This window comes from Oncorhynchus masou, chromosome 28, assembly GCF_036934945.1.
Source record: "Oncorhynchus masou masou isolate Uvic2021 chromosome 28, UVic_Omas_1.1, whole genome shotgun sequence".
Lineage (NCBI taxonomy): Eukaryota > Metazoa > Chordata > Actinopteri > Salmoniformes > Salmonidae > Oncorhynchus > Oncorhynchus masou.
The window spans coordinates 40612153-40629251 of NC_088239.1; the positions used below are offsets into that span (position 1 = coordinate 40612153).

Below are 17099 nucleotides of genomic sequence, written 5' to 3' on the forward strand. Positions count from 1 at the left end.
TTTTCGAAATTCTTTCGAATTTTGTGTCAATTACACACGTATAAGAACTGTATCAACATACTTTAGTCATATTTTATTATCATAATTGTTTTGTTTTTTTACTTGTGCATTAGGCATATGTTTTCTCCATTTGGAATATGATTTCATAGGAAGTCAAAAGTCAAAAGTCAAATAGTAAAATTTTATAAAAATCTTCACACACCCTTAAAAAGTGCTTTCTGGACCGTTTTTCGAAATTCTTTCGAATTTTGTGTCAATTACACACGTATAAGAACTGTATCAACATACTTTAGTCATATTTTATTATCATAATTGTTTTTTTTTCTACTTGTGCATTAGGCATATGTTTTCTCCATTTGGAATATGATTTCATAGGAAGTCAAAAGTCAAAAGTCAAATAGCAAAATTTCATAAAAACTTCACACACCCTTAAAAAGTGCTTTCTGGACCGTTTTTCGAAATTCTTTCGAATTTTGTGTCAATTACACACGTATAAGAACTGTATCAACATACTTTAGTCATATTTTATTATCATAATTGTTTTTTTTTTTACTTGTGCATTAGGCATATGCTTTCTCCATTTGGAATATGATTTCATAGGAAGTCAAAAGTCAAATAGCAAAATTTCATAAAAAACTTCACACACCCTTAAAAAGTGCTTTCTGGACCGTTTTTCGAAATTCTTTCGAATTTTGTGTCAATTACACACGTATAAGAACTGTATCAACATACTTTAGTCATATTTTATTATCATAATTGTTTTTTTTTCTACTTGTGCATTAGGCATATGTTTTCTCCATTTGGAATATGATTTCATAGGAAGTCAAAAGTCAAAAGTCAAATAGCAAAATTTCATAAAAAACTTCACACACCCTTAAAAAGTGCTTTCTGGACCGTTTTTCGAAATTCTTTCGAATTTTGTGTCAATTACACACGTATAAGAACTGTATCAACATACTTTAGTCATATTTTATTATCATAATTGTTTTTTTTTTTCTACTTGTGCATTAGGCAAATGTTTTCTCCATTTGGAATATGATTTCATAGGAAGTCAAAAGTCAAATGTCAAATAGCAAAATTTCATAAAAACTTCACACACCCTTAAAAAGTGCTTTCTGGACCGTTTTTCGAAATTCTTTCGAATTTTGTGTCAATTACACACGTATAAGAACTGTATCAACATACTTTAGTCATATTTTATTATCATAATTGTTTTGTTTTTTTACTTGTGCATTAGGCATATGTTTTCTCCATTTGGAATATGATTTCATAGGAAGTCAAAAGTCAAAAGTCAAATAGTAAAATTTCATAAAAATCTTCACACACCCTTAAAAAGTGCTTTCTGGACCGTTTTTCGAAATTCTTTCGAATTTTGTGTCAATTACACATGTATAAGAACTGTATTAACATACTTTAGTCATATTTTATTATCATAATTTTTTTTTTACTTGTGCATAAGGCATATGTTTTGTGGGGGCCAAGTGTCATAAGAAATTTGACATGCTCAAAAATCCTGCAGAAATGCAAAATTGACTGGCCTGATGAACTCGGGTTGGCCGGGCAGTGATTGTTGTTCCTTTCCATCACTCGTGGTGTTGATTTCATCATGTCCATTTGGTGATGTTTTTTTCACTATTGAATCATATTGCAATATGTTTCAATGGGCATTTACCATCACAAATTTGTCATGCTCAAAAATCATGCAGAAATGCAAAATTGACTGGCCTGATGAACACAGGATGGCCTGGCAGTGATAGTTGTGTTGATTTCATTATGTCCATTTGTTTATGTTTTCTCACTTTTGCAAAGTCACTGTGCATTTGCAATATGGTTCAATGGGCATTCACCATCACGAATTTGTCATGCTATAAAAATCGTGCAGGAATGCAAAATTGACTGGCACGATGAACTCGGCATGGCTGGGCAGTGATAGTTGTGTTGATTTCATTATGTCCATTTGTTTATGTATTCTCACTTTTGCAAAGTCACTGTGCATTTGCAATATGGTTCAATGGGCATTCACCATCACAAATTTGTCATGCTATAAAAATCGTGCAGGAATGCGAAATTGACTGGCCCGATGAACTCGGGATGACTGGGCAGTGATTCTCGTTTAGTAGCCAACTATCACATACTTCAGAGCTGGCCCAAAATTCACAACGCCTTCGGTTCAAACCATAAAAAAAAACATAAAACACGTAGTTACATTCTAGCTGCGGGTCCATTTCTTGTGTTATGTGTAGGCCTAGCTGAGGCGACCCCGAATCCCAAGTTTTGGCTCGATAGGTCATTTGGTGTCCAAGCAAAACCCTAATTGGTGCTGAAAATCCACTTTTTTCCATGCCTTGCTATGGGGTCCTTGAATGAGCTATCGGACAGAAACGTTGGGTTCTGTCTCTATGGGCCGATACGGTCACAATGCACCTAGTCTTGTGACTCTGGGACATTTCTAAATGTCGACATTTTCGTGATGCAAAAATGAATTGAAGTCTTTGCAAATGTACGAGGCTGTTTCTCGGTCCGAGAACCTTCTAGAGCGACGTAACTCACCACGCACTATCAACCTGAGGTCTAGAACAGGATTCTAAAGTTTCAGGAACTCTAGGTCTGACGGTTCTTTAAAAGTTCCAACAAGGTTAACTAATGCAGGGAGTGTATGTCTCTACGCACCCCAATGGGTCCCTACTTCCAAGCTGTGTGTGTGTGTGATTTAGTTTTCCTTTCAAATTTTATGGGAAAAATGACTGATTTACAGTTCATGGGGGTTGCCTAATCACATATATGAAGTTTTGGAAAGATCAGATTTTTTTAACCCCTCGAAACAGCCCCTGAGACACCAATTATGGCACTTCCGGTTGGCACAGGAAGCTATAACTCAACACACATCCTCATTGGGGTATTCTATTACAGAATCCTGAGTTTTAAGTCTTTACCATAAAAACTGACTGATTTACACAGGGTTGAATGCACTATGTCTATCAAACTGCAGGCTGGGTATCGGTATACACTTTTAGGGCGATTTGAACCACTTCCGGTTGCTCCAGGAAGCTTAGAATCGACACAGGTAGACCTCATAGTGGTCTGATGGACTGTCATAGAAGACAGGTTCATAAGGCATTCATAACCCACATAGGCTTCAGGTTGAATTTAGAGGTGCAGGCAATGTATTCCTATGGGGAGAGAAGTCAATGCAAACTGTTTGAAGTCAACACCTTCTTTTAACTGTTAAGGGTTAATGCTTAATGCCACATGGTCAAGGTTAGGCTTGCACAGATCGGGAGGACCTTAGGAACATTCCTGTGTTTGAATTGTCCTTCTAAACCTAACGGTTCCGCCGCTGTCACCCAAGAGCAAATGACGTTGTGGTGCAGGCTTCATTTTGGGCCTACTTTTCTCATGGTCGCTGCGCTCAGACCGAGCGAGCTACGGTCAAGCGGGGCGTCTCGTTGAACTCGGCACAGTCTGGACACTATGGTGATGCCATTTTTTGTGTTGATTTCAGAATGCCATTTTGGTGATGGTCCCTCTCCGTTTAAGCATATTGCAAATGCACAAAAGTCAACGAGCAAGTCAGTGTCCATCAGTCAATTAGATGTCATTCTGACACCAAACTGATACCAATTGACACCAAACCCACTTTTTCCAACTCATTTAGAAGCCAACTATCACATATGTCAGAGCAGGCCCATAATTCACAGCGCCTTTAGTTTAAAACATAATAAAAACGTAAAACACATAGTTACGTTCTAGCTACGGGTCCAGTTCGGACAGTATGTGTAGTCCTATGTGAGGCAACCCCGAATCCCGAGTTTCGGCTCGATAGGTCCTTCGGTGCCCGAGTAAAACCCTAATTGGTGCTGAAAATCCACTTTTTTCCATGCCTTGCTATGGGGTCCATGAATGAGCTATCGGACAGAAACGTTGGGGTCCGTGTCTATGGGCCGAGTCGTTTTCAATGCACCTAGTCTTGTGTCTCTGAGACTTTTCTAAATGTCGCCATTTTCGTAATGGTCAAAATGAATTGAAGTCATTGCAAATGTACGAGGCTGTTTCTCGGTCCGAGAACCTTATAGAGCCACCTAAGTCACCACGCACTATCGACCTGAGGTCTAGAACAGGTTTCTAACGTTTCGGAACTCTAGGTCTGACGGTTCTTTTTTAGCTCGAACAAAGCTAACTATTGGAGGCACTGTCTGTCTCCTCACCCCAATACGGCCCTCCATCCAAGTTGTGTATCTGTGTGATTTAGTTTTCCTTTGAATTTTTATGGGAAAAATGACTGATTTACAGTTCATGGGGGTTGCCTAATCACACATATGAAGTTTTGGACAGATCTGATTTTTTTAACCCTTCCAAACAGCCCCTGAGACACCAATTATGGAACTTCCGGTTGGCACAGGAAGCTATAAGTCAACACATATCCTCATTGGGGTATGCTTTTACAGAATCCTGAGTTTTAAGTCTTTACGTTGAGAATTGACTGATTTACACAGGGTTCAATGCACTATGTCTATCAAATTGCAGGGTATGGATATACACTTTTAGGGTGATTGTAAGCACTTCCGGTTGGTCCAGGAAGCTTAGAATCAACACATATAGACCTTATAGTGGCCTGATGGACTGGTACCGAAGACAGGTTCATACGGCATTCATAACCCATATAGGCTTCAGTTTGAATTTAGGGGTGCAGGCAATGTATTCCTCTGGGGAGAGAAGTCAATGCAAACTGTTTGATGTAAACACCATATTTTAACTGTGAAGGGTTAATGCCACACGGTCAAGGTTAGGCTTGCACGGATCGGGAGGACCTTAGGAACGTTCCAGAGGTCGAATTGTGTTTCTCACCCTACCGGTTCTCTCACTGTCACCCAAAAGCAAATGACATTGTGGTGCAGGCTTCATTTTGGGCCTACTTTTCTAATGGTCGCTGTGCTTAGACCGAGCGAGCTACGGTCAAGCGGGATATCTCGTTGAACTCGGCACGGCCTTGGGATTATGGTAATGCCATTGCCTGCTCTCTGTGTCTTTAAGCACCGCACTTTGTCACTCCATCCTTGCTGTGTGTGTGTGAGAGAGCTTTTCTTTGATATCTGTTGGGAGAAATGACTGATTTTACAGTTCAGGAGGGTTGCCTAATCACACATATGAAGTTTTGAAAAGATCTGACCTTTTTAACCCTTGGAAACAGCCACTATGACACCATTTAAGGCACTTCCTGTTGGCACAGGAAGCTATAAATGAACTCATATCCTCATTGGGCTATGCCTTTACAGAATCCTGAGTTTGAAGTCTTTACGTTAAGAACTGAGTTATTTACGGAGGGTTTAGTGAGTGTTTGTTTTTTCAGAAAATCATAGAAAATCACAGAAATCTCGCGGAGCTCCGCAGCACACTTTAAAAATATTCGTATGAACACCCTGTAACTGGATCTGTAACTGTTGAAAAAAAAACACCTATCTTTGAACATCACCAATCTGTCATTGTATGATTTCTCTTAAATGACGAGAGATAAATGGCAGATTTTTTTTTATTGACACCGGAGGCTCCTTGACTTTGACGTGAGGTGAAAAAATCATTTCTCTATTTTCATTTTGGACCTTTAATCCCAGAAAAATGGCCATAACTCAAAAACCGTTGAGGCCTAGATGCCATTTTGTTCGGGGCCAACTGCCCATTATGCCAAACCTACGCTCACCAAGTTTCGGCTTCGAAATATTTTCAGTTTTCGAGATAAGGCCCCGTCGTGATTTGTGATGTTTTGTCAAATTGCAATATGATTGCTTATGCCCTCTTGTGGGATTTTCCGGGATAGCGGAAAAATGACCAAAATGTGATTATTTTATAAAATGAAAACCGAATGTCCGAATGCCCTGCCGCTCGGCCCGACGCCGTCCCCAAATTTTACAAATGTTTTCGGACGTCTAGTAAGGGGCCGTACATTTGCAATATGGACTTTCTCACTAACCATATGGCGAATGTCAAAATGTTCCCTATGTTAGGTCATAGCCAAGTCAAAAAAAACAGCAATTTTTCCTGCCAAAAAGCAGAAATAGATAAAATGAATTACTAACCTTTGATGATCTTCATCAGATGACACTCATAGGACATCATGTTACACAATACATGTATGTTTTATTCGATAATGTGCATATTTATATCCAAAAATCTCAGGTTTACATTGGCGCCTTACGTGCAGTAATGTTTTGATTCCAAAACATCCAGTGATTTTGCAGAAATACTCATAATAAACATTGATAGAAGATACAACTGTTATTCACAGAATTAAAGATAGACTTCTCCTTAATACAACCGCAGTGTCAGATTTTTTTTTTCAATTACGGAAAAAGCATAATCTGAGAACGGCGCTCAGAGCCCAAAACAGCCAGAGAAATATCCGCCATTTTGTTGTCAACAGAAGTTAGAAATAACACCATAAATATTCACTTACCTTTGATGATCTTCATCTGAAGGCACTCCCAGGAATCCCTGTTCGACAATAAATGACTGATTTGTTCCATAAAGTCCATCATTTATGTCCAAATAGCCACTTGTTGTTAGCGTGTTCAGCCCACTAATTCATCTTCATGAGGATGAGGACTTCGTCCAGACAAAAACTCAAAAAGTTCTGTTACAGTGCTTTAGAAAGATGTCAAACAATGTATGGAATCAATCGTTACGATGTTTTTAACATAAAACATCAATAATGTTCCAACCGGAGAATTCCTATGTCTGAAGAAAAGCACTGGAACGAGAGGTAACTCTGTCGGGAGCGCACATCATGAGACCAAGGCACTCTGCACGACCACTGACTCAGAGATCTCATGAGCCCCTCCTTCATAGTAGAATCCTCATTCAAGTTTCTAAAGACGGTTGACATCTAGTGGAAGCCGTAGGAAGTGCAACTTGACTCCATAGACACTGTGTATTCAGTAGGCCAAGCTTTGAAATACTACAAACCTCAGATGTCCCACTTCCTGGTTGGAGTTTTCTCAGGTTTTCGCCTGCCATATGAGTTCTGTTATACTCACAGATATCATTCAAACAGTTTCAGAAACTTCAGTGTTTTCTATCCAATACTAATAATATGCATGTATTAGCATCTGGGACAGAGTAGGAGGCAGTTCACTCTGGGCATGCTATTCATCCAAAAGTGAAAATGCTGTACCCTATCCCAAAAAGGTTAAAAATAGTTTGCTGATTCGATAAATAACAGTCATTGGATTAATAAAAGTAAAGTCACGACATTGGCTTTATACTCAAAGCCAGTGGCATGTCATTGGTAAAGATTGAAAAACGTAAGGGGCCTAGACAGCTGCCCTGGGGAATTCCTGATTCTACCTGGATTATGTTTGAGGCATCCATTAAAGAACACCCTCTGTATTCTGTTAGACAAGTAGCTCTTTATACACAATAAAGCAGGGGGTCTAAACCCGTAACACATACGTTTTTCCATCAGCAGACTCTCGATAATATCAAAAGCCACACTGAAGTCTAACAAAACAGCTCCCACAATCTTTTAATCATCAATTTCTCTCAGCCAATCATCAGTCACTTGTGTAAGTGCTGTAAATGTTGAATGTCCTTTCCTATAAAAGCGTGCTGAATGTCTGACATGATGTCCAAACACAAGTCAATTCGGACTAAAACCAAGAGATCCTTGAACAACTTCCTACGCTGCAAAGAGTACAAAGTTGAGTACAAAGTCCAAACGTTGAAAATAATTTCACCAGGGCCTTAACGATACTGGGAGTCGTGATTTTCCTCAGTGGAATGGCCTCAGGGAAACAAGTGGCAGCACACATAATGGTTAAGAGAAACTGGTTACCACCCGTCTTGGCTTTGGGCAAAGGACCAACGCAATCCACCAGAACCCTGCTGAAAGGTTTGTCAAAAGCAAGAATAGGTTTCAAAGATGCAACCACATAATGACTAACGAGGTCATGCCAATCGGTGCGCCCTAAGTGATAACGAGCCATACGTGCTAAAGTCCTCAACCTCAAAACATAGTTGAAAAACCAAAGCCTGTAACAATAGTAAAACATATGCTGCGCCTGCATGTATGATGCAATAGTGTAGACTCCCATCTTATAGTGGTAGATGGTCAAAGTTGTTTTCATCCCCCCACTTTTTATCTGAAATCCTCATCACCCACTGATTAACTTGTCATGTAGCAGATAAAACATTTTTGACCTAGTAATATGTCAACACTTACCTTGAGAAATTATGACCAGAGCCATACTGATATGTTTTTTTTGTTGCTCTGATACAGCGGGGAAATGAAAAAGTGTGTACTCATTAAGAAAGAAAGAAATTCCACAAATGTACTTTTAACAAGGCACACCTGTTATTTGAAATGCATTCCAGGTGACTACCTCATGAAGCTGGTTGAGAGAATGCCAATTGTTTGCAAAGCTGTCATCAGGGCAAAGGGTGGCTACTTTGAAGAATCTCAAATATATTTTGATTTGTTTAACACTTTTTTGGTTACTACATGACTCCCATATATGTAATTTCTTAGTTTGTCTTCACAATTATTCTACAATGTAGAAAACAGTAAAGAAAAACTGAATGGAGTAAGTGTGTCCAAACTTTTGACTGTTAAATAACAATTTTTATAACAGCTTCAGATTTCACCTCTGTCTCAAAAGCAAATGGTTTTGACCATTTGGAACTTTACAGAAGAGAGCTGCTGTCTTTTCCGGTTCCGACCAGTACGGCTTGCAAAATTGATTGCTGTCCTTGTTATGAAATTACACCTTTACCCTGTTCATGTAAAAATGACTGTTTAAAGGAGAACTACCAAAAACATTTCATATGGAGAATCTAGCAGTCAAAAAGCCCCAATCAGCAGCTAGATGTACAATCAGCAAGATGTGAGGTGTGTCTACTCCGGAAGCCAACACAGCAGATTGGTAACAATGACTCCGCAAATTACATGGATTATCCCTCAATTAATAAAGCCCATGATTTAATATTGCAAAAGCCATTTTACAAACATCTGAATGCTAAAGGTGCCGCGCAGACATAGCCTACGAATATTTGAAAAAGGGATAGGGTAGGCCTACCTCTCCCACACTGTGCAAAATGTTGTTATCTGACTTGTAGATCAATGTCATACACAGTTACATGCATAAAAGTTCAATAAGCTGAAGGAGGACACTTCAATTCAAAAATAAGTATTTTTGGAATAAGGCAGAAAAAAAGAATGAGTAAAAAAACATTAGTGAACTAGCAATTCGTAACGTTGTAATCGGTTGTCATTTGGATCGGTTTTGGCTCCCGCATACTGATGCACTTGCATCTTACACATCGGACACAACTTACACACCCCAGTTCAATTGTTTATCGGTGAGTCGCTGCATCCATGTTCTCCCAACACCATAGACATCGCATCACTGTATCCGTCTAATTAAGGCGTCAGAGCATGGACAATGCCATTGAGGCCATCTCCAATTTTCTTCTTCACAAGTGTAATTTATTGGCTGATCCCTCTTGATGACCCATTTGGAGTAATTTGATCCTTCCTTAACCCATTGGAAGTCCCACCCTGTTGACTCCTTCAAAATTATGAAAGTCCTCAATGGCGCTACCCATGCTTTTGGCCACTAGAGTCCTATATCCATCTATTCACCATCTCTCCTTTCACCTTTCTCATCCCTCCATCTCTCACCTCCTACAGAAATTACTCCAACATGGCATCTCCTGCTGTTCATCTCAGGCCCGAAGAACCAACTGTTCTTGCTGATGGAGTAACACTCAATGCTGCGGAACGGGTCACCAGAACCTCCCCGGCCACCAACACAGAACAATACACCTGAGGAGAGTTGGGGGGCAAAGGTCAGAGCAGGACCAGTGAAAAAAACAACACTGCAACGCCAGCTCAACATATAAATATACACTCAGAGGAATCAAAAGACCGAAGGTTTTGTTATTTGTCAGGCTCGTAATAAATACAAGTGACATGAAGAATTGCAGGAATTCCAGCTTTTTCTTGATCATTGTTCTGCATTGTACAAGCTCAACCCTATTACGTAGCTGATTGCTTAATAGTTGGACAGGCAACCAGTCTGTTACCTGCAGTCTGTTTCCTAGGTGTGGTGCGGACTGAGTACTCAAAGTCAGGCACCATCTTGTTGCTGAGGTGCAGGTGATATCTGCTGGATGAGGCCAGGAACTCCCGGCAGCTCAGATTTCTTTTGATCATCTCCTCCTTGGCCACCGTGCCTGTCAGGAAGTCTTCTGAGAGCAGGGGGAGGCGCACCTACAGGACACACATATATACCACAGAGTTAACATACACTCGGACATAAAACACAGAAGCACCTGCAGGGCAGCCGGGTAACACAGCACAGATTCAAACACCACACACAGGAGTAGTGGTAATGCAAAAACTCCATAAACAGACAACAAAGTCAAGTTAGACACAGAAATACATAAGCACCAACAAGCATATCTACATCTGAGAATTCATTAAAATGCAAAGACAGATGTGTGCGATTACTATCGGACCTGAGTCATGATCTGGTCCAGCCAGGCCTCATGGTGCTGGGAGTTGGCCTTCAGCCACTTGACAGCAGCATTGTAAACCTGTGTCTCAGAGTGGATGTTCAGTTCGCTGGAGGACAGCAGGGTTCTCAGGTGCTGAGGCGACACGCACAGGAAGTCCTCACAGTTCACCACCTCCCAGAAGTGCTCGCAAGCATAACGGTCCGCCATGTCCATCAGGTCGATGCAGTTGTGGCTCTCGGCAAAGGTGCGGACAGCCAGACAGTTGGAGGGCTGGAAGTGTGCCTTCATGTAATCACAGTAGGCCCTGGCAACCAGCTCCACCTGCAGAATACAGGCTGCATAGAGAAGAGGCTGCACGTTGTCCACTGTCAGGGTCAGGCAGGAGGAGTAGGCAAAATGCACCAGGTCGTGGATGGCATCTCCGTCAAAGTCCTTGATCTCTATCAGGTCCTGTTTGGCCTTTGACATCTCATTCAATTGAGCCTTTTTTTTAAATAAAAGAGACGAGGGCTTTCACCAACTATTCAACGATTCAAACTAATTCGATTCAATAGGCCTAACTGGTCTCCATTAAACTTCACAAAAACAGACATGAAAAGGCTTTGTCGTCACACGTGACACTTCAGTTTCATGTTTACTTACTTTTCCTACCATGATATGGCTAACTGAGTATGAAGAGTATTGTGACAACAGGGCCATACTTTGCCTGCCTTCAATGTAACATCACAGAGCTCCCCCACTTCGTAGAACTGGCGCAAAGAGTTGTGGAAGTCCTTCCATGCCTCGTGGGCCTCAAAGACCAAAAATCCATCTGGCTCAGAGTCTCCATCAGGCCTGGTGGTGCTCTGAAGCTTCTCCTTCTCCTGCTTGAGCTTATGCTGCTTGGCATGTTCCGGCACCATATCACCTGGGGCCATCACCGTCTACAGGGAGCCAAACCTAGGGAAGAGAGGTCAAAACAAATGGGAGAAAATGCTCTCAAACAATAAATCTGTCATTTACATGTTAAAGGACCCATGAGCACTGTCGTGACTTGACTATCATTAATGTGATGAATGCTATTTATCGAATCATTATCTGTTTAATTGTTATTAGATTAAATAGAGCCCTCAGCTGGCCACTTACGCAATGTTGTCGTTTACGCTCATTCTTCAACATAAAGGCGTGAAACTACGTCAAAATGCTGTAGACACTTTAGGGAATACGTAGAAAAAGGAATCTGGTTGATATCCCTTTCAGTGGCCAATAGGGGTGCATAGGAAACTTAACATTGGTAAATATTTGAATTTTGTATGAACATAACAAGATTCAACAACTGAGACAAACTGAACAAGTTCCAATCATGTGACGAACAGAAATGGAATAAAGTGTCCCTGAACAAGGGGGGGAGGGACAAAATCAAAAGTAACCGTCAGTATCTGCTGCATTAAGTACTGCAGTGCATCTCCTCCTGATGGATTGCACCAGATTTGCCAGTTCTTGCTGTGAGATGTTACCACACTCTTCCACCAAGGCACCTGCCAGTTCCCGGACATTTCTGGGGAACGCACAGCGTTGAGATTGCCTGCAGTGACAACGAGCTCAGTCCGATGATGTGACACACAGCCCCAGACCATGACGTACCCTACACCTCCAAATCGATCCCGCTCCAGGGTACAGGCCTCAGTGTAACGCTCATTCCTTCGACGATAAACGCAAATCAGACCATAACAAAAACAAAAACTTGACTCATCAGTCAAGAGCACTTTTTGACAGTGCTGTCCAGTGGAGTTGGATTTGTGCCCATAGGCGACATTGTTTCCAGTGATGTCTGGTGAAGACCTGCCTTTACAACAGGCCTGCAAGCCCTCAGTCCAGCCTCTCTCAGCCTATTGCGGACCGTCTGAGCACTGATGGAGGGATTGTGCGTTCCTGGTGTAACTCGGAAAATTGTTGTTGCCATCCTGTACTTGTCCTGCAGGAGTGATGTTCAGATGTACCGATCCTGTGCAGGTGTTGTTCCATGTGGTCTGCCACTGCGAGGATGATCAGCTGTGTCCTGACTCCCTGTAGCGCTGTCTTTGGAGTCTCAGTATGGACATTGCAATTTCTTGCCCTTGCCACATCTGCAGTCCTGATACCTCCTTGCAGCATGCCTAAGGCACGTTCACACAGATGAGCAGGGACCCTGGGCATCTTTCTTTTGGTGTTTTTCATTCAGTAGAAAGACCTTTCTAGTGTCCTAAGTTTTCATAACTGTGACCTTAATTGCTTACCGTCTGTAAGTTGTTAGTGTCGTCATGACCGTTCAACAGGTGCATGTTCATTAATTGTTTATGGTTCATTGAACAAGCATGAGAAAGTGTTTAAACCCTTTACAATGAAGATCTGTGAAGTTATTTGGATTTTTAAAAAATATCTGTGAAATACAGGGTCCTGAAAAAGGGATGTTTCTTTTTTTCTGAGTTTAGGTATGCACGTCAGCTTTCACATCGGTTTTGCACATCGGCGTTAACTCTTGATACTCCCCATCCCGGAGCCGGGATTGTGAATAAAGCCTCAGGCTCATTAGCATAACGCAACGTTAACGATTTCTGAAAATCGCAAATAAAATGAAAATAATGTGCCTGCTCTCAAGCTTAGCCTTTTCTTAACAACACTGTCATCTCAGAATTTCAAAATATGCTTTTGAACCATAGCAAATCACTAATTTGTGTAAGAGTATTGCAAGCTAGCTTAGCATTTTGAGTAGCATTTAGCACGCAACATTTTCACAAAAACCAGATAAATAAAATAATTTACCTTTGAAGAGCTTCGGATGTTTTCAATGAGGAGACTTTCAGTTACATAGCAAATGTTCAGTTCTTCCTGAAAGAATCTTTGTGTAGGAGAAATCGCTCCGTTTTGTACATCACATTTGGCTACCGAAACGAACCGAAAATTCAGTCACCAAAACGTCAAACTTTTTTTTTAAGCTAGCTTGCAACTCCATAATATCAACCGAAACATGGCAAACGTTGTTTAGAATCAATCCTCAAGGTGTTTTTTCACATATCTCTTCATTGATATGCAGTTCGTGGAAGCCTGCTTTCCCCTCAGAATCGCATGGAAAAATACCAGCAGCTGAAAAAGACTCACCAATTTCGACGGAAGACACCGGGCGGACACCTGGAAAATGTAGTCTCTTATGGTCAATCTTCCAATGATATGCCTACAAATACGTCACAATGCTGCAGACACCTTGGGGAAACGACAGAAAGGGCAGGCTCATTCCTCTCGCATTCACATATAAGGAGACAATGGAAAACGGAGCCTAAAAATCCTGCTGGTTTTCTGGTTGCCGTTTCATCTTGGTTTTGCCTGTAGCTCCTGTTCTAGGGCACCCACAGACAATATCTTTGCAGTTCTGGAAAATTCAGAGTGTTTTCTTCCAAAGCTATCATTTATATGCATAGTCGAGCATCTTTTTGTGACAAAATATCTTGTTTAAAACGGGAACGTTTTTCATCCAAAAATGAAATTGCGCCCCCAGAGTTTCAAGAGGTTAATAAACTAGACAACATCGGCTGATACCGATATTGGCATTTCTAGCTAATGTCGGACAATTTCGATATATCATGCATCCCTAATCATTAGTTATAAAAGAGACATTAGGGGTGCTATAATGACGCTTGGGAGGGGCTGAGTGCAGGGAAATTGGTCACGTGGCAATACTGATAAGGGGAGGAACCGTTATAACTTAGCCCCCTCCCTAGCAATAATGATGCAATGTTTAGCGATAAAGAGGAAACTCCACCCAAAGTGGCATATGTATACTTACACGGATGAAACCATGTCTTTGTCTAATGCAGCTGTATTGACCCTCTGGGAAGAATAAACTTGGTTTGAGCTTTTAATGTGTCCGTTGAGTTTTTACTCTGAGAATTAGAACCTAACAGAACGTTGGGCCAGTAACCCAAAAGGTTGCTGGATCAAATCCCCGAGCTGACAAGGTAAAAAAAAAAATTGTTCTTCCCCTGAATAAGGCAGTTAACCCACTGTAGGCCGTCATTGTAAATATGAAATAGTCCTTAACTGACTTGCCTAGTAAAATAAATGGTTAAATAAATAAAAATACAAAAAATAAATGTTTAGGTGGCCATGATGGTATGAGGCCCAGATTGGGAATTTAGCCAGGACACCGGGGTTAGCACCCCTACTTTTACAATAAGAACCATGGTCACTAAAGATCACACAGAGAGCCAGGACACCCGTCCAAAAGACTGCACCCAAAACAGGTCAATGTCCCCAATCACTGCCCTGGGGGATTGGGATATTTGTTTTAGACCGGAGGATATAGTTCCTCCTACTGGTCCTCCAACACCACTTCCAGTAGCATCTGATCTCCCATCCAGGGCCAGACCAGGACCAACCCTGCTTAGCTTCCCAGGCAAGCCAGCAGTGGGATGCAGGGTGGTATGCTTCTGGATCCACCTCGATAATCACTAATCCTCGGTGTGAATGAGCAATGGCCTATAGGCTACAAGTTCCATGGGCTCATTTCTTTAGCTGCCAATGGACCAGTGTATCGATGTGTCCATATGGTAGAGGCTGGTGATCCCACATTAGACTTTTAGATTACCATTTTAATTACGATTTTTATTATTACCCACATGACAATGATTGAGAAATAAAAACAATTATTATTGAAATTAAACTGTTCCATGAAAATGTGCATATGAAAAGAATAACTGGCAGTAGAATAAATTTAAACTCACGCACTGCTTATGAAGTCTTTATGAAAATAAAAATAGTTTCCACGGTTGGATTTTGCCTACAAGCTACTTTGAAGCAAGGTAAGACATGCCTCATAACATGAAATAAAAAAATCAAGTTTCAAACAATTAAGAATGATCTCAAAATGCACATTGCCTCCAGCTCACATTGTAGTGGTGGGTGACGCACTAATAGCTTGTTGCATGCACTTGAATGGAACATGATGACAAACAAAAATACACAGACCAATTTAACTCCACTAAATTATGCAAATTAGAACAATAAACATGATGGCATTTAAGTCAACTGGTTTTCTATTAATGAATAAAAAGCATTATTTTGCAATAGTATTTTCTTTCCTCCCAGTACTTTTGGCCGGCAACGGTTTTATTTAAATAGTCCGAAAGCCGGCAAATTACAGGCTAAATTGCCGGCTAACTGACATCCTGGCTGACACCCCATAATTTCTGCAGACATCGTTGAATCTTTAATTGGAAAACGTGGTCAGAGAGAGATTTTACAGAAATTGTGTTACCACATTTTGCATTACACAGTTTTTCCAGTAAATGTGTTTTTGTAAAATGTAAATTGTTAAAAGTAGTCCTTGTGCATGGAGTTGTATGGTTTGTTGAACTTTGAAATCAATAGTTTTTGTTTGGCATACATTTTAAAAGTGAACAATCTGAGTCTCAGCACATTTCTGTTACTATCGAATTGCCCTATCAGGACAATTCAGAAAGCTTGTGAGAAGGTAGAGGACTTTAGAACAGTACATTTGGCCTACAGCCAACCAAATGCTCAAGTTGAGTCTGTTCTGTTCTCTCCCTCACAAGTGCACACTCAATGGAAAAAGAGGTCAGGCTAATTCTCACAGGAGGCTCAATGTATGATGACACTGTTGGCAATAGAGAGATGTAGGACAGATGCCATTGAGCCCCAGCCCCGTGTGGAGGTCTCTCTCCTGCCAAACAAATATGGCACAGCTTGAAAATAGAGCATCACAAACGAGAATACATTTCCACCCACACTTGACAGATTATGTGGCCTCTAGTGAGCTTTCTAGCACTGAATAGATTCCATGTGACAACACCCCCCGCCTCAGTATTTTACAGAGCTCTAAAAGGGCAGAAGTCATATACTGCAGAGACAATGTGGTCAAAGGGCACCTGAGTGGCAGTGGTCTAAGGTACTGCATCTCAGCGCTATATGTGTCACTACAGACCTGGTATGAATAAAGGCTGTATCACAACCGACCGTGATTGGAAGTCCCATAGGGCGGTGCACAATTGGCCCAGCGTCATCCGGGTTTGGCTGGTGTAAGCCGTCATTATAAATAAGTACGTGTTCTTAACTGACTTGCCTAGTTAAATAAAATAAAAATTTAAATTCCTTGACAACTCATTAAATCTAGAAACCATCCCATCTAAGTCTGTCTAAAAGACATATACTGATAAAATTGTAGGCAATGAGTGTATTGAAAATTACATACAGTACCAGTCAAAAGTATGGACACCTACTCGTTCATGGGTTATTTTTTATTTTTTAAAACTTTTTTCTACATTATATAATAAAATTAATGGAACCATGTAGTAACCAAAGAAAGAGTATTTTATATTTGAGAGTTGCCACCCGTTGCCTTGATGACAGCTTTGCACACACTTGGCATTCTCTCAACCAGCTTCATGAGGTAGTCACCTGGAATGCATTTCAATTAACAGGTGTGCCCTGTTAAAGTTAATTTGTGGAATTTGCTTCTTAATGCATTTGAGCCAATCAGGGTGATATACAAAGGATTGATCGATTTGGTAAAAAACCAAGTCCATATTATGTCAAGAACAGCTCAAATAAGCAAAGAG

General features: G+C 40.8%; 1 pseudogene; it reads right to left on the reverse strand.

The window, feature by feature from the left end:
• The window catches only part of LOC135516985 (kelch-like protein 8), a 61341-nt pseudogene extending 49915 nt beyond the window's left edge, over nucleotides 1-11426 (reverse strand).
• Between the last annotated feature and the right edge of the window lie 5673 nt (nucleotides 11427-17099).